We start from the raw sequence: 14538 nt of genomic DNA, 5'->3' as shown, positions 1-14538 counted from the left end.
TTTTTCCAATACCTTCATCATAAAGGGGTGTTGGATCATGTCAAATGCTTTTTCTGCATCTATTGAGATAACCATGTGGTTCTTATTCTTGCTCCTGTTGATGTGATGAATAATATTAATTGATATGTGTATATTGAACCAGCTTTGCATCCCTGAAATGAATCCTGTTTGATCGTGTTGTATGATTTTTTGGATGAATTGTTGAAGTCGATTGGCCAAAATTTTGTTGAGAAGTTTTGCATCAATGTTCTTCAAAGAATTGGGTCTAAAGTTCTCTTTCTTTGATGAGTCCCTGCCTGGTTTTGGGATGAAGGTTATCATGGCTTCATAGAATATGTTCGGTAGTGAACTTTCTCTTTCAATTTCATTGAAAAGTTGGAGGAGTATTGATGTGAGCTCTGCTTTGAAGGCCTTGTAGAATTCCACTGTAAAACCATCTGGTCCTGGACTTATCTTAGCTAGGAGGTCTCTTTTTGCTGTTTCTATTTCAATGCTTGATATGGGACTGTTAAGATGGTTTAACTCATCTTGGTTTAGTTTTGACATGTCAATATTTGCTAGGAAAAGGTAGATTTCTGTCAAGTTCTCAAACTTATTAGCATAAAGTTTTGAGAAGTATTCCCTTATAATGTTCTGAATCTTGGTTGTTTCCGTGGTGATGTTTGCATTCTCATCTCAGAGTTTATTAATTTGGGTGTGTTCTCTTCTTTTTCTGATAAGATTTGCTAAGGGCCTGTCAATATTGTTAATTTTTTCGAAGAACCAACACTGTATTTTCTTGATTATTTCTATCGTTTTCTGGATTCTAATTCATTTAATTGTGATTTAATTTTAATTATTTCTTTCAGTCTACTGGATTAGGGTTTATCTTGCTGCTCTTATTCAAGGAGGTTTAGATGTGTCATTAAATTGTTGTTTTCCGATCTCTCCAATTTGTTGATGTAGGAGATCAGTGCTATAAACTTGCCTCTGAGTAATGCCTTTGCTGTGTCCCAGAGGAGCTGGTAATTTGTGTGTTCATTTTTGTTGAATAGCATGAACATTTGAATTTCCTTTCTAATCTCTTCCATAACCCACTCATGATTCAGTAGTGTGTTGTTCAGCCTCCATTTGATACCGGACTTTCTTTGGTGGCTTTTGGTGTTGAGTTCTAATTTTATTCCCTTGTGGTCAGAGAGGATGCAAGGTATAACCTTAATGTTTCTGAATTTAGACAAGTTTGCTTTGTGGTCTAAAATGTGGTCTATTTTAGAAAATGTTCCATGTGCTGCTGAGAAAAACGTGTATTCTGATGCTGCTGGGTGAAATGTTCGGTAGGTGTCTGTTAAGTCTAGTAGATATATGCAGCTGTTTACATCTGAGGGTTCTCTGCTGAGTTTTTGCCGAGTTGATCTATCTAGTGTGGAGAGTGGTGTGTTAAAATCCCCCACAATTAATATCCTTGGATCTATGTGGGATTTGAGGGAAAATAGTGTTTCTTGGATAAATTTGGTTGCTCCATTTTTGGCAAATAGATATTTGGAATTGTAATATCCTCCAGAAGGAGAGATCCCTTAATTAGTAGTTAGCAACCTTCTTTATCTCTTCTCATGAATTTTAATTTGAAGTCTATTTTATCTGATATTAGTATTTCAACACCCGCCTGCTTATGGTATTTTGGTTTGCCTCCTCTCTCTCCCTATCATGCTCATACAGAGTCCTTTGTAGGTTTTCTAATTTTCCATTTATCATCTTTGCCAGCAGTGTTTCTAGAGTTATTTGGGAACTCTCCTATGGATTATTCATTGTCTGTTGTGTCCCCTGATTATCAAGGTTGGGATTTGAGATACCCGGATTTGCTGTTTTTCTTGTGTTTTTCTGGCTTACTCTGCCCATTTGAGATGAAAATAGCACCAGTTTTGTGCTCGAACACTATCTTAAGGCAACCATCAACCAAAGTCTGAATTTGTACAGTCAATACTCTACAGATACAATCTAGTTCAACAGATACATCTATTCAACATCAAACAACTATATGTTAATGGGCTTCGAACGGCAAAGAAGAATTTGGAAAACCAGAAATTATTAGGGTTAGGGAGAGAGGTGGGTAAATAATAGGTATAGACTGGTGTGGGGAGGCACAGGTAGAGTTAACTAAGTCCTAATCTCAATGCAGGAAATAGGTTGGGTAGGATGAAAGTAGAGAGAGAGAAAAAAAGAAGAAAGGGAAAGGGAAAAGAAATGAGACCCCAAAAAATAGAAAAATAAAAATTAATAATATTATGGAGATCGGAAAACAATCTATTTAGAGAAGAACGTGAATATATGGAGAGAAGGGGAGGGACATAGAGGAGATGTGAAAAACTTAAAAATAAAAATACTTAAAATATTATATAAGTTTAAAGAGGTAATACTGATATTAAGGAATTTAAGTCTCAGTGGTTTTGAATTGAGTAATAAATTTGTGGATTAAGTGTGTACACAATGGGGGATAGTGTCTACTAGTTAACTACAGGTTTATCTGAGAATGTGCAGGACAAGAGTTAAGTCACATAAAGAAGAGCAAAAGAGAGGAAACGGTGCAAAGGATAAGAAAGGATGAAAAAAAGATCAGATGTTCAGTAAAGCTAAAGAAAAAACAAAAAGGTAAATAAAAAGAAAAAAAGAGAAAGAAGACAAAAAAAGAAAGAAAAACGCACATTCACATATCCCTAAAATAAAAATCATAAGAGGAAAGAAAAAAGTTACTGGAAAACAATTTTTTTTCAAAAAAGGCCAAAATTAAAGATTAAAAAAAGTTTTAGAAAAGAAAGAAAATTTTTTATATAAGGTACCAAAAGAAGAAGAAGAAGAAGAAGAAGAAGAAGAAGAAGAAGAAGAAGAAGAAGAAGAAGAAGAAGAAGAAGAAGAAGAAGAAGAAGAAGAAGAAGAAGAAGAAGAAGAAGAAGAAGAGGAAGAAGAAGAGACAGAAAAAAAAAACTACTTTGATTTTTTTGGGAGGAGTGGGAAAAATCCTGTATCTCCCTTGTGTCCATAACCAGCCTCTTGTCTGGTCTGCTTGTGGTCCTGTGGCTTGATTGGTTTCTTAAGTCAGTTTGTTTGAACAGGCAGAAAAATGCTCTGCTTTACCCAGGATTTTGAGATCCTCCTCCCAGGTTAGTTTAATGGGAGGCTAATCTGCTTTGAGAATCACAAAAGAGGGGGATGCAGTGATGGTGCTAGGTTCTGGGTAGAGTTGAGGCCTTTCAACAAACAGTAGTTTTTCCCTGGGCCTATTTTGTGAAAAACTCACAGCGCCCAGCCTGGAGCCATTCTCAGGGTTTCTGTTTACTGAATTTCAATTGATTGTTGAGGCTGCTAGAGGGAGGGGCAACCTCTGGCTCTGATTACTCAGTGAAGAAAGCCACTCCAATGGCTGGCGCCTGAGCTGGGTGACTTTTCCCTGGGTGGAGCTGAGTCTGGCAGGTCACGCCGCCGTTAAATTCTTGTCACCTGCTAAATGACTTGTTTATTCCAAGGTCTGAGTTGGAGCTAGCAGTTCCACCGAGCTTTGTCGGTATCCAAGATGGACATCTCTGGTACTGGGGGGGAGGGGTGGCCTTCCCTTCTCTGCTTCTTGAGAAGGAGTGAGGGTGTCGGGCTTCTACTCACGCCGAGTCTTGGTTCCTGGGTCGTTTGTGGTCTGCGAACTGCAGGATGAAGATGTCTGCTCCTTGTCGGTTCTTGCTGGTGTTGAGTAGAATCCGCTCACCTGCTGCATCTGGCTCATTTGTCCCAGACTCTCTGTGGCTCAGTTATGGTGCCCTGTGGTTGCCGCTGCCACTGCTGCCGCCGCCGCAGCGGCTGCTGGCAAGCACTCAGATGTGTCTCCTTGCCTAGGTTTCCCCTCTCTGGCCTAACTCTCTGTCCTGTGATGGCACACTTCGTGTGATTCTCTGGCTTAGGACTGTTCACTGGAACTCTAAAACTGCTTTCTATGGGAGAGCTTTTTCAGATTCCAGCTTCCCCGCCCCCCCGCCATCTTCAATGAGTATAATTCTTATCAAGCATTGTTGCTGTTGCCCCCCCATATCTTCTCTCCTCGCCTCCACCTCCCCCCACCAAAGTTGTAAAGTTCGTTTTTCCACATAACAACTTGTACATCTCATTGTTGCAAAGGGTCCAACTGTATCCCTAGTTAAACGATTTGTTTTTTCCCTTCCCCTCCACAAATTATATCAACATCAAATACAGTGAAAGCAAGGGTTATACCATGGGGGAGGGACATACAAAGCAACAAAGAAGTCATCTTCTAAATATGTTAGAAAAAATCGAACAACAAAACTCATTAATTAAGATATCATTAAACCAACAAGGAGTAAGTTTAATGAAAAGCACTGGGCAAGGATAAAATGTAAGCTAGGATTAGGAAAGTACAACATAAACACATATACATGTACATATACATATACCCACATGTATGTGCATATATATATATGTACTTCTCATAAATGATTACTTATGTAAATAAGGTTTAGATTAAAATTGAAATTGCAGCACTTGCAATAAATATGCAATGATAATCTCTAATTAGATATTAGAGCATACAGTTATTGACTAATCCACTCTTTATTCATACAGATAATTGTATTGAGTATAGTATGAAAATTGTATGTTTTGGAAGTGTTATTCAGGTCTCCATCATTTTATTATATATATGCTTATATATATATTTGCTCATAACTATTATCTGTAACATGAATTAGAGGGGGAAAGATAATCAATATCTAAAATGGTGAGAATTAAGACTAGCAGTTTGGGAAGGAATTTATTGTAAAAGGATATTTTTATTTGAGATTAGAAGATATCTCTGGGAGAGAGTCAAGGCAAATGATCTATTATGAACTGAGTCATCAGATTATGTCAGTTATGTCCTCACTAGCATACACCTGCCTCCAATAAATGATACAAGTGAAGTGTTAAGAAGCTAGCATAAATCAGGCATAAAATAAAGTAGAAGTAAAACTGCTTTCTCATTCCTCATCAGGAATCGTGGAATTTTTTCCTTATTAAAATCACTACATATAATTGAAAAATGAAATATGAATTTAATACAATTATTTGTTAGGGGTTGGTTTTACAACAGTTTTCCTTCAAAGTAAGAAAATTAAAACATTTTTATTGAGATTCAAATATCTAAAATTAACAGTTGTTTTAAAAAGTGAAATATATGGGGCTTGAAAGTTGACTCAGTTGTAGAATACATGCTTTGCATATATGAGGCACTGGGTTTGATTCCTCAGCACCACATGAATAGAAATAGCTGGAAGTGGCTCAAGTGTTAGAACTCTAGTCTTGAGCTGAGGAGCTGACCCAGAGTTAAAGCTCCAATAAAAACAACAACAACAAAAAAGTGAAATATATATAAATAATGGATAGTATGAATGAGAGATAATGGAAATACGCATATCTGACATCTCTAAATGAAGTCAGACTAAAGGAGGGAAAAAAGGAGAAAGAGATGGAAAGATGCAGAAATGGAGAAAGACAGAAAGAAGATCTGATTGGGCACAATAATACTTGACACTAAAATACCTGAAACAAAACACTGGAAAAGATATTCAATGAATGTTTTGGTACACAGGCAAGAGAGATACAAGGAAATCTACTTTTAGTAGACTTGTTATAGTAGAGTAAAAATCTAAAGCAAAGCAAAAATATTTCTGTACCAGAACAGGATTTGCTGTATTGGCAGCAGTGAAATGTCAGGTACACTCTGAACTCTGAAACAAAAACAGCATGCACACAAAAAGACTAGCAAAAATCAGAAAAGTTATACAAAAAAACACAACAATTTTTGAGACAATTAGACATCAACCAATGAAGGGCAGTGATTCTTAAAAGATGGTAAAATCACTTTAAAACCCACAAAAGCACAAATTTATTGCATCCAGAATTTGCTAATGTCATGATATCATGACAAAGAAAGCCCTGTATACTTAATCCTTGACCAATGGCATGAGACAGGCAAGAAATAGAAGGAAAAGTCTCTAAATGCAGAAATAGAACCAGACATCCTCCTGTTTCCAGGGCTCAGGTTAGAAATCTTGTGAGTCACAAAATACTATGAGGATATCAACATGTTTTTTTCTTAATAATAAAATGTATTTATGCTGAAAGCTACATAATGTTCTGGTTGAAAGTAACAAAAGTTCAATAGGCCATATACATCAAAAGATTCAGTATTCTCCCAGTAGCAGTCAGGTTGGAACTTGGTTGGACCTCTGGTGTGGCTTTCTTGCTAACAACTGGCACTTTACATGCTTAAGTAATTCTTTAATTCTTTCCTTTTTATGGTTATACTGGAAATGGAGTCTCAAAGACTATTCTGCATTAGACCACAATCCTCTAGATATCAGATGTCACTATCCTAAGTAATAAAAACTACAGGTATGAGCTAATATCATTACTTGCCTAAGAAAAAGTATGTATAACAAATGTAGCTGTACCAAAGAAAATATTTTTATTTTATTGTAAAATAAAGAGAGGTTACATTTACATGAATAAGGTAATCAGTACATTTCTTGTGGAGCATTGTTTTTTTAAGTCTAAGAATTTTTTTAAAGGTCAGAAATCTTGAAGATAAAAATATTATGTCTGAATTTCAACCAGAAATGTCTAGGTTCTGGAAATTATGATTGTATTCCAATGATATTAGATGATAATTGAATTTAGTTTTCTTTCTTTCTTTCTTTCTTTCTTTCTTTCTTTCTTTCTTTCTTTCTTTCTTTCTTTCTTTCTTTCTTTCTTTCTTTCTTTCTTTCTTCCTTTCTTCCTTTCTGTCATGTTGCTTGGACTCAGGGCCTAGGAGACTGTCCCTAAGCTCTGTTGTTCAAGCTGTCACTCTCCTATGTTGAGCCACAGCACCACTTCTTGAATTTTTTCACTGTAATATTTATAGAGAGAGCAGAAGAGGAATAAAAGTAGATGAAGCTGAAAAATTCTTATATAAGAGGAAAAAATCGATCATAATCAATTAAAATTCATGTAGGTTTTGCAATTAGAAGTGAATATTAAGATATTTACCACAATGTTATTCTATCTGGTAAAAATTTGTTAACATCATCTGATATATATATATATATATATATATATATGTATATATAGGTATATTATTTTTTGTGGGGTATTATGAATGGAGTTGCTTTCCTGATTTCAGCTACACTTTTCTCATTGTTGACACACAGAGAAGTCATTGATTTTTGAGGGTTAATTGTATACCCTGCTCCTCTGCCAAATTTTTTAATCAGCTTGAGTAATTTGAGAGTGGAGTATATGGGATTCTTTAAATACAAGATCAGGTCATCTGCAAAGAGGGAGAGTTTTATTTCAGGTTTACCTATTTGGATTCCTTTTATGTTTACATCTTATTGCTGTGGCTAGGTATTCTAATACTAAATTGAAGAGAAGTGGAGAGAGTGGACATTCTTGTCTCATTCCTGAGTTTATAGGAAATGGTGTTGGTTTTTCACCACTGAGTATAATGCTGGCTGTAAGTTTGTCATTTACAGCCTTTATTGTATTGCGGAATGTTTCATGGATTCGTAGTTTTTCCAGAACCTTCATCATAAAGGGGTGTTGGATCTTGCCCAATGCCTTTTCTGCATCTATTGAGATAATCATATGGTTCTTATCCTTGCTTTTGCTGATGTGATGAATTATATTAATTGATTCACGTTTATTGAACCAGCTTTGCATCCCTGAAATGAATTGTGTTTGATTGTGGTGTATGATTTTTGGGATGAATTATTAAAGTCGATTGGCCAGAATTTTGTTGAGAAGTTTTTCAGCCATGTTCATCATGAAATGGATCTATAGTTCTTTTTCTTTGATGAGTCCCTGCCTGGTTTTGGGATGAGGGTTATGATGGCTTCATAGAATGTGTTTCGTAGTGAACTTTCTTCGTAGTGAACTTTCTCTTTCAATTTCAGTGAAGAGTTGGAGGAGTATTGGTATGAGTTCTGCTTTGAAGGCCTTATAGAATTCTGCTGTAAATCCATCCAGTCCTGGGCTTTTCTTAGATGGGAGATCTCTTATTGCTGCTTCTATTTCAGTGCTTGATATGGGCCTCTTATGTTGGTTCAACTCATCTTGGTTTAGGTTTGGCATGTCGATCTTTGCTAGGAAATCTTCTATTTCTTCCAGGTTCTCAAACTTATTAGTATAAAAGTTTGAGAAATATTCCCTTATAATTTCTGGATCTTGGTTGTTTCTCTGGTGATGTTTCTAATTCTCATCTCTGAGTTTGTTTATTTGTGTGTGTTCTCTTCTTTTTCTGATAAGATTTGCTAAAGGTCTGTCAATTTTGTTAATTTTTTGGAAGAACCAATTCTTTGTTTTGTTGATTATATGTTTTTTTGGATCCTAATTAATTTAATCCAGACTAAATTTTAACTATTTCTTTTCATCTGCCGGATTGGGGTTTAGCTTGCTGCTCTTTTCAAAGAGGTTCAGATGTCTCATTAAATTATTGGTTTCAGATTTCTCAATTTGTTGATGTAGGAACTCAGAGCTAAGTTTTGCCTGTGAATACTGCATTTGATGTGTCCCAGAGGAGCTGCTAATTTGTGTGTTAATTTTTGTTGAATGTCATGAAAATTTGAATTTCCTTACTAATCTCTTCCATGGCCCACTGTTGATTCAGCAGTGTGTTTTTCAGTCTCCTCATGTTACTGGGCTTGTTGTCTGAGAGAATGCAGGGAGATCTGCTTTGAGTATCACAAAAGAGGAAGATGGTTATTTCCTCTCATGTGGAGATGCTGTGTTGAGGCTAGATTCTGGGTAGTGTTGAGACCTTTCTGCAAATAGTAGCTTTTCCCTGAGAGGCTAGTTCATGAGACACACAGAGCCCAGTCTGGATCCATTCTCTGGGTTTATGTTTACTGAGTTTCAGTTCTTTGTCTAGGCTGCCTTAGGGAGGAGCAGCCTCTGGCTCTGTTTACCCAGTGAAGAAAGTCACTACTCTGGTGGTGGAGCCTGCTCTGCCTGGGCTGGATGACTTTCACCTGGGTGGAACTGAGCCTGGCAGGTTATGTCAGGTTCCTGTGACCTTCTAATGTCTCCAATTGTATTTTTCCAAGGCCTGTGTTGGAGCTAGCTTCTCTGCTGGCTTTGTCAGTAGCAAAGATGGAGATCTTCTCCAGTGGTTGGAGAGGAGCTGCCTTCCCACTGTGGTCTGTGAGAAGCAGTGAGGATGTCAGTGTTCTACTCAAGCCAGAGTCTTGGTTCCTTGGAAGTCCCTGGTCTGCAATCAGCAGGATGATGATTTCTGCTCCTTGCCAGTTCTTACTGGTGTTCAGTAGAATCCACTGGCAAGCTGCCTTTGGTGCCTTTGTCCCAGACTTTCTCTGTATGTACAGTGGCTGCAGCCACCACCTCAGCCGCCACCTCACCTGCCACATCCATGGCTACCGGCAAGTGCTCAGATCTGTGTCCTTGAACAAGCTGCCTGGATTTTCCTTCTCTGGCCAAACTCCTTGTACTGTGATGGCACACTTGTTGTGATTCTCTAGCCTAGGACTCTTCACTGAAGCACTAAAACTGCTTGTTTTAGTGAGCTTGTTTAGCCTCCAGCTTCTCCTCTGCCAAATCCTCTGGTCTCTTAATATAATTTTTATCTTCATAAAAGGTAAAAACAATCTATGCTAACCAGAAATGAAATAATTGTGTATACCTACAAATATATGTATATTCTCACAGAAAAGGACATATTTAGAATATAATGAAATAAAAATTCTGAAGACAACCAAAATCAATATCAAAATATAGGTTTAACAGAAAAGTGGACCAAACCAAATAAGATTAAGAACATCAGAATTCAGGTGAGAAGTATATGGATGAAAAATATTGAATAAAAGGAAAAATATTAAAGACATGTTGGTAAACTTAAAGTTTCTGAATATAGTTTTTTCTCAGTTTTCAATAAGGCCTTAAAATAAACATCTATGTCAAAAATATTGAGTCATTGTTTGTCCCGAGGCTCCTTGGCTTATTATGAGGTTTCCTGAAGATAAAGCTATCATCAAAATGAAGAACTATAAACTGAAATATTAGAATTCATTGATTATTAGTCTGCATACTAGGAATCCTATAAGAAATGGAAAAGAATAGATATGAAGCAATGTTTGAAGACACAAAATTTAATCATGGTCCCAAATCCATTTATATATCAATCATGTAATCATGTTATAAAGACAAAGTACAATTAAGACTAAATCAAAACAAAATAAAATTACTTCTCCTATAGGTTTCCTAGTTAAAATGCTTTAAAGTAAACATATGGGAAGAAAGAAAGTCATGTTCCCTTTAAAGACCAAATGATGTGCTAATAGTCCAGGATAGAGCTTGAACGTATGCTTTCTCAAAACTTTCTGGTGAATCTTAATCAAACTGTGATTGTGTTGAGAGGTGGAGATTAATGACGTACAAAAGGGCTAGAGAAAAGTGACTTACACACATTCTTTTATCCCCTATACTATGATTATGTGCACAATTCATATTTGTCCCCTTCAAGGACACAGTCTTATAGGTTCCTTTCGACAGCAGAGAGAGAGGGGGTGGGTAGAAAGAGAGAAAGAGAGAGAGGGAGGGGAGGAGAGAGAGAGAGACTCATCTGACACTAAAACAGCCAGCACTATGCTTTTGCTAGTCACCACTTCTAGAGCTGTGAGGATTAAATTTCTATTCTTCATAAATTATGTAGCCTCATATAACTTGTCATAGTAGCATAACCAGGCTGAAACATTCAATAATCCATTAGGAACTATGACTAGCAGAAGATAGTCTTTACTGAAAGTTACTAAAACCTAGGATTCTATTCAAAAGAGAAGCAAACCTTAGAAATGAATATACAATAAAAAGTTCAGATGAAAACAGAAAATTTGTCACTAGAAATATTACTCTAAAAGAATCAATAACATCAACTTCCTACCAAACAATTCACAAGGAAATCATAAGTCGATGTATAAAAAAGTAACTTTATTGCCCCATAGTCTCTGAATACATTCAACTATGGAACAGTCTTATCAAATCTCTAGGAGTTCACAGTTCAAAACAACTTCTCAGTTGTAATGCACTAAATTTAATCAATAAAAGTTCTCTATCCACTCATTTCCTCATGAAAATGTGTTTTTATTATTTTTACTTGGAGCTTGAACATTTTAAAACTTAAGTAGGATGCATATTTTAACTAAACAAGTTCATATTGTTTTGTTAAGGTTAATTTACAGTCTAATATTCTTCGTTGAGAGCTAAGTACAGATTTTTTTCAAAATTTTCTAGAACACTTAGTTCAAGTTCAATATTAATTCAACCGAAATTAGCATGACGACTTCTTGTAGAGTAAATGCTGTGATTTATCAGCCATGAATTATAATGTACACTAGAACTTGTTGCTAAGTACAAATACTTATTATCAAGAGCACGATATTACACCAATGGAACACAGACAGAGCGAGGAAATGATCTTGGAAGGAAGAGATCATTCTATCACAAGCCTCCCATTACAGACTACAAGAAAATTAATGGTTCAGGTTTTCTACCTTAATAGGTTTCAGTCCCTGTCTCCTGGAAAACATGCATTTCAATTTTATCTACTCTAAATCTCCATTGCACTTTAAAAGATTAATATGAGGTCTACAGCATAGCAGTTTAGAAAGAAAATATTCCTTTTGCAGGTGCAGCCTGTCAAGCTGCTAACATTTAGATATGCTTTCACAGTGCTCAGAAAACTTCCTGGGAAAATGAAGCCTGTAATTGTGGTAGTCACCTGAAGACATGCTTTGAATAATCTTCAGAGCCATGGCCAGTTTTGTTCCAGATTACTTATGATAACTAGTTCTAAGATAGATACATGATCAAATATCTACTGATATAAATAAGCAAGACTTATCTGAATCTCTTTTTCATGGAAGCTATTTTATGGTAGTAAGTTCAAATATATTTAAAATTCCTTTAATCTTATCGCTGTCTATGAAAATGTCTGACTTTTATATAAATTAATGATAAGCTGGCATGGTGGCTCAATCCTGTAATATTAGCCATTTGGAGGACAGAGAGTGGGAGATTACATTTCAAGCAACTTCAGGGAAAAAAATAGCTCACAAGAATCCATCTCAACCAATGTCTGGGTGTGGTTGTCTTGGCCATTATCCTGGAGGGAAATGTACAAAGGCTGGGCACAGTAAGTACTTGCACGCCTGTTATTTCTAGTTCCATGGAGACACAAGCAGGTTGTTTACAAAGCAAGTAGGACTGAGCATGAATTTAAGCCCTATCTTGAAAAATAGCCAAAACCTAAAAGAGTCTGAAGTGCCTTTCTAGCAAGGAAGAAGCCGTGTATTTAAATCTAAACTCACCTGAGCAGGGAGCGTAGATCATACTTACGTGTCCTGTAATACACCCTCAACATTGTTTTCACCCTAATGGCTTGTAAATCATCTACTCAATTGCTTGTTTCCCTAGTGATAAATATTGTGTGTCTCAATGCACAGACAGGAGTTTTATTTTTGTTGTGTGTTTTGTACCAAAATTAGGGCATGAAGTCAGGGCCTGGTGTTCTAACACTTGAGCCACAATTCCTCTTCCAACTTTTGCTGGGTAATTGGAGAGAAAATTGTCGGGACTTTCTTGTTCCTGCGGGCTTTCAGCTCTAATCTTCACATTCATTATCCTGAGTATCTAGAATTTCAGGCATAAGCCACTAGCACCCGCCAAGGCACAGGTTTTCTTTGTTTTGGTTTTGTTGGTTGTAGGGCTTGAACCCAGGGCTTGGGTGCTATTCTTGATTATGTTTGTGATCAAGGCTAGCACTCTACCACTCGAGCCACAGTGCTATTTCTGGTTTTTGAGTGGTAACTTGGAGATAAGTAAGAGTTTCACGGGGACTTTTTTGCCCAGGCTGGCTTCTAACTGTGATCCTCAGATTTCAGCCTCCTAAATAGCTAAGCTTATAAGCATGAGCCACTGTGTCTGACTAAAGGCACACTTTTTGAACATAAATGATAACAATATTCCTGCCACAAATGTGACTATTATTATTATTATTATTAATGTGGAAATAGAAATTTTCCTTAGGAATGCTAACAAAACTAAGTAACATTATTAGTTCTACTTAACATGATATTACAATTATTAGCCAGTGGAAAAAATGTCAGAACATGTCATCAACATATGAAGATGGAAAAGAAACTCAAATACGACTTAACACAACTGGTCAAATTAACACTAGGCAAACTGTCAGTTTAATCTCTGAATATTTATTAGAGATAATGGTAGCCCCAATAATAGTGTTTGCTATAAGTTCATCAAAAAAGAAACATACAAACCAAAAAGTTCAGAGACATAAATCTTAAAATATAATTTCATGATCATAAAGAATTAAAATATCAATGAATAAAAAATATAGTACATGCAATATATTTTTACAGAAAATATTAAATATTAAAAAGGGCTGAAGGAATTTCTACTTAAATATTATGATAAATTATGCACATGATGGATAGGTCCAATAATATACAGGTATAAATTGTGTCCAAATTAATAGGTAAAATCATTATTGTTTGAACTAGCCTCTTAAAGGGTTCCATGGGGATACCTACCAATAGTAATATTTATGACCATTAGTAATATTTATGTAAAAGGGGAAATGAAGTACTGAAATATTCTTGACTAAGAAATGCAGACAGAATCAGCACAAGTGGATCACACCTGTAATCCCAGCTACTTAGGCGTCAGATTTGAGGATCAAAGCAGTCCTGGCAGAATAGTCTAGCAGACTTCTGTCTCTAATTATCCAGAAAGAAAGAAATTAACATAAGCTGAAATATATCATCACAGAGATATTTGATTTATTTACTCCAAATCATGATAAACTTCCTGATAAGAAATGTGGTGGCTTTTGAGTAGGGAACAGTTTACCAGATTGTGATAATTCAGAGGCTAGAAATAATTCTTGAGTGCTCAGACCTCAGTATATTTGCAGTCCTCTATGGAAAAATAAATTGTTATTATAAAGGTAGAAGAATAATCAATCATTTTATGTGAACAAAAGGAAAAGAGAATGAAATAACCCCTCATCTGATATGTAGACATTAATTCATAAGAAATTGAATAAAAGCTGGGTGCTGGTGGCTCACACCTGTAATCCTAGCTACTCAGGAGGCTGAGTTCTGAGGATCACGGTTCAAAGCCAGCCCAGGCAAGAAAGTCATGCGACTTTTATCTCCAATAAATACCACCAGAAAACTGGAAGTGATGCTGTGGCTCAAGTGGTAGAACTCTCACCTTGACCGGAAGGGCACAGGGACAGCACCCAAGCCCAGAGTTCAAGCCCCAAAACCGACCAAAAAAATTTAAAAAAAGAAACTGAATACATAAATGGGATTTATAAAAAGTAAATCCCAGTTATCATAAAATTCTCTTGGTTTTCCTGTTATAGCCTGGTATGATTCAGATAGTACACATCAACATCAGTTTTGTTCTATACAGGTAACATAATGTTGCTTGTGGAAAGATAGTGAT

Source organism: Dipodomys merriami, unplaced genomic scaffold, assembly GCF_024711535.1.
Source record: "Dipodomys merriami isolate MVZ:Mamm:240054 unplaced genomic scaffold, mDipMer1.0.p SCAF_1289, whole genome shotgun sequence".
NCBI classification, from domain to species: Eukaryota; Metazoa; Chordata; class Mammalia; order Rodentia; family Heteromyidae; genus Dipodomys; species Dipodomys merriami.
Note: the sequence above shows the minus strand (reverse complement) of the source record.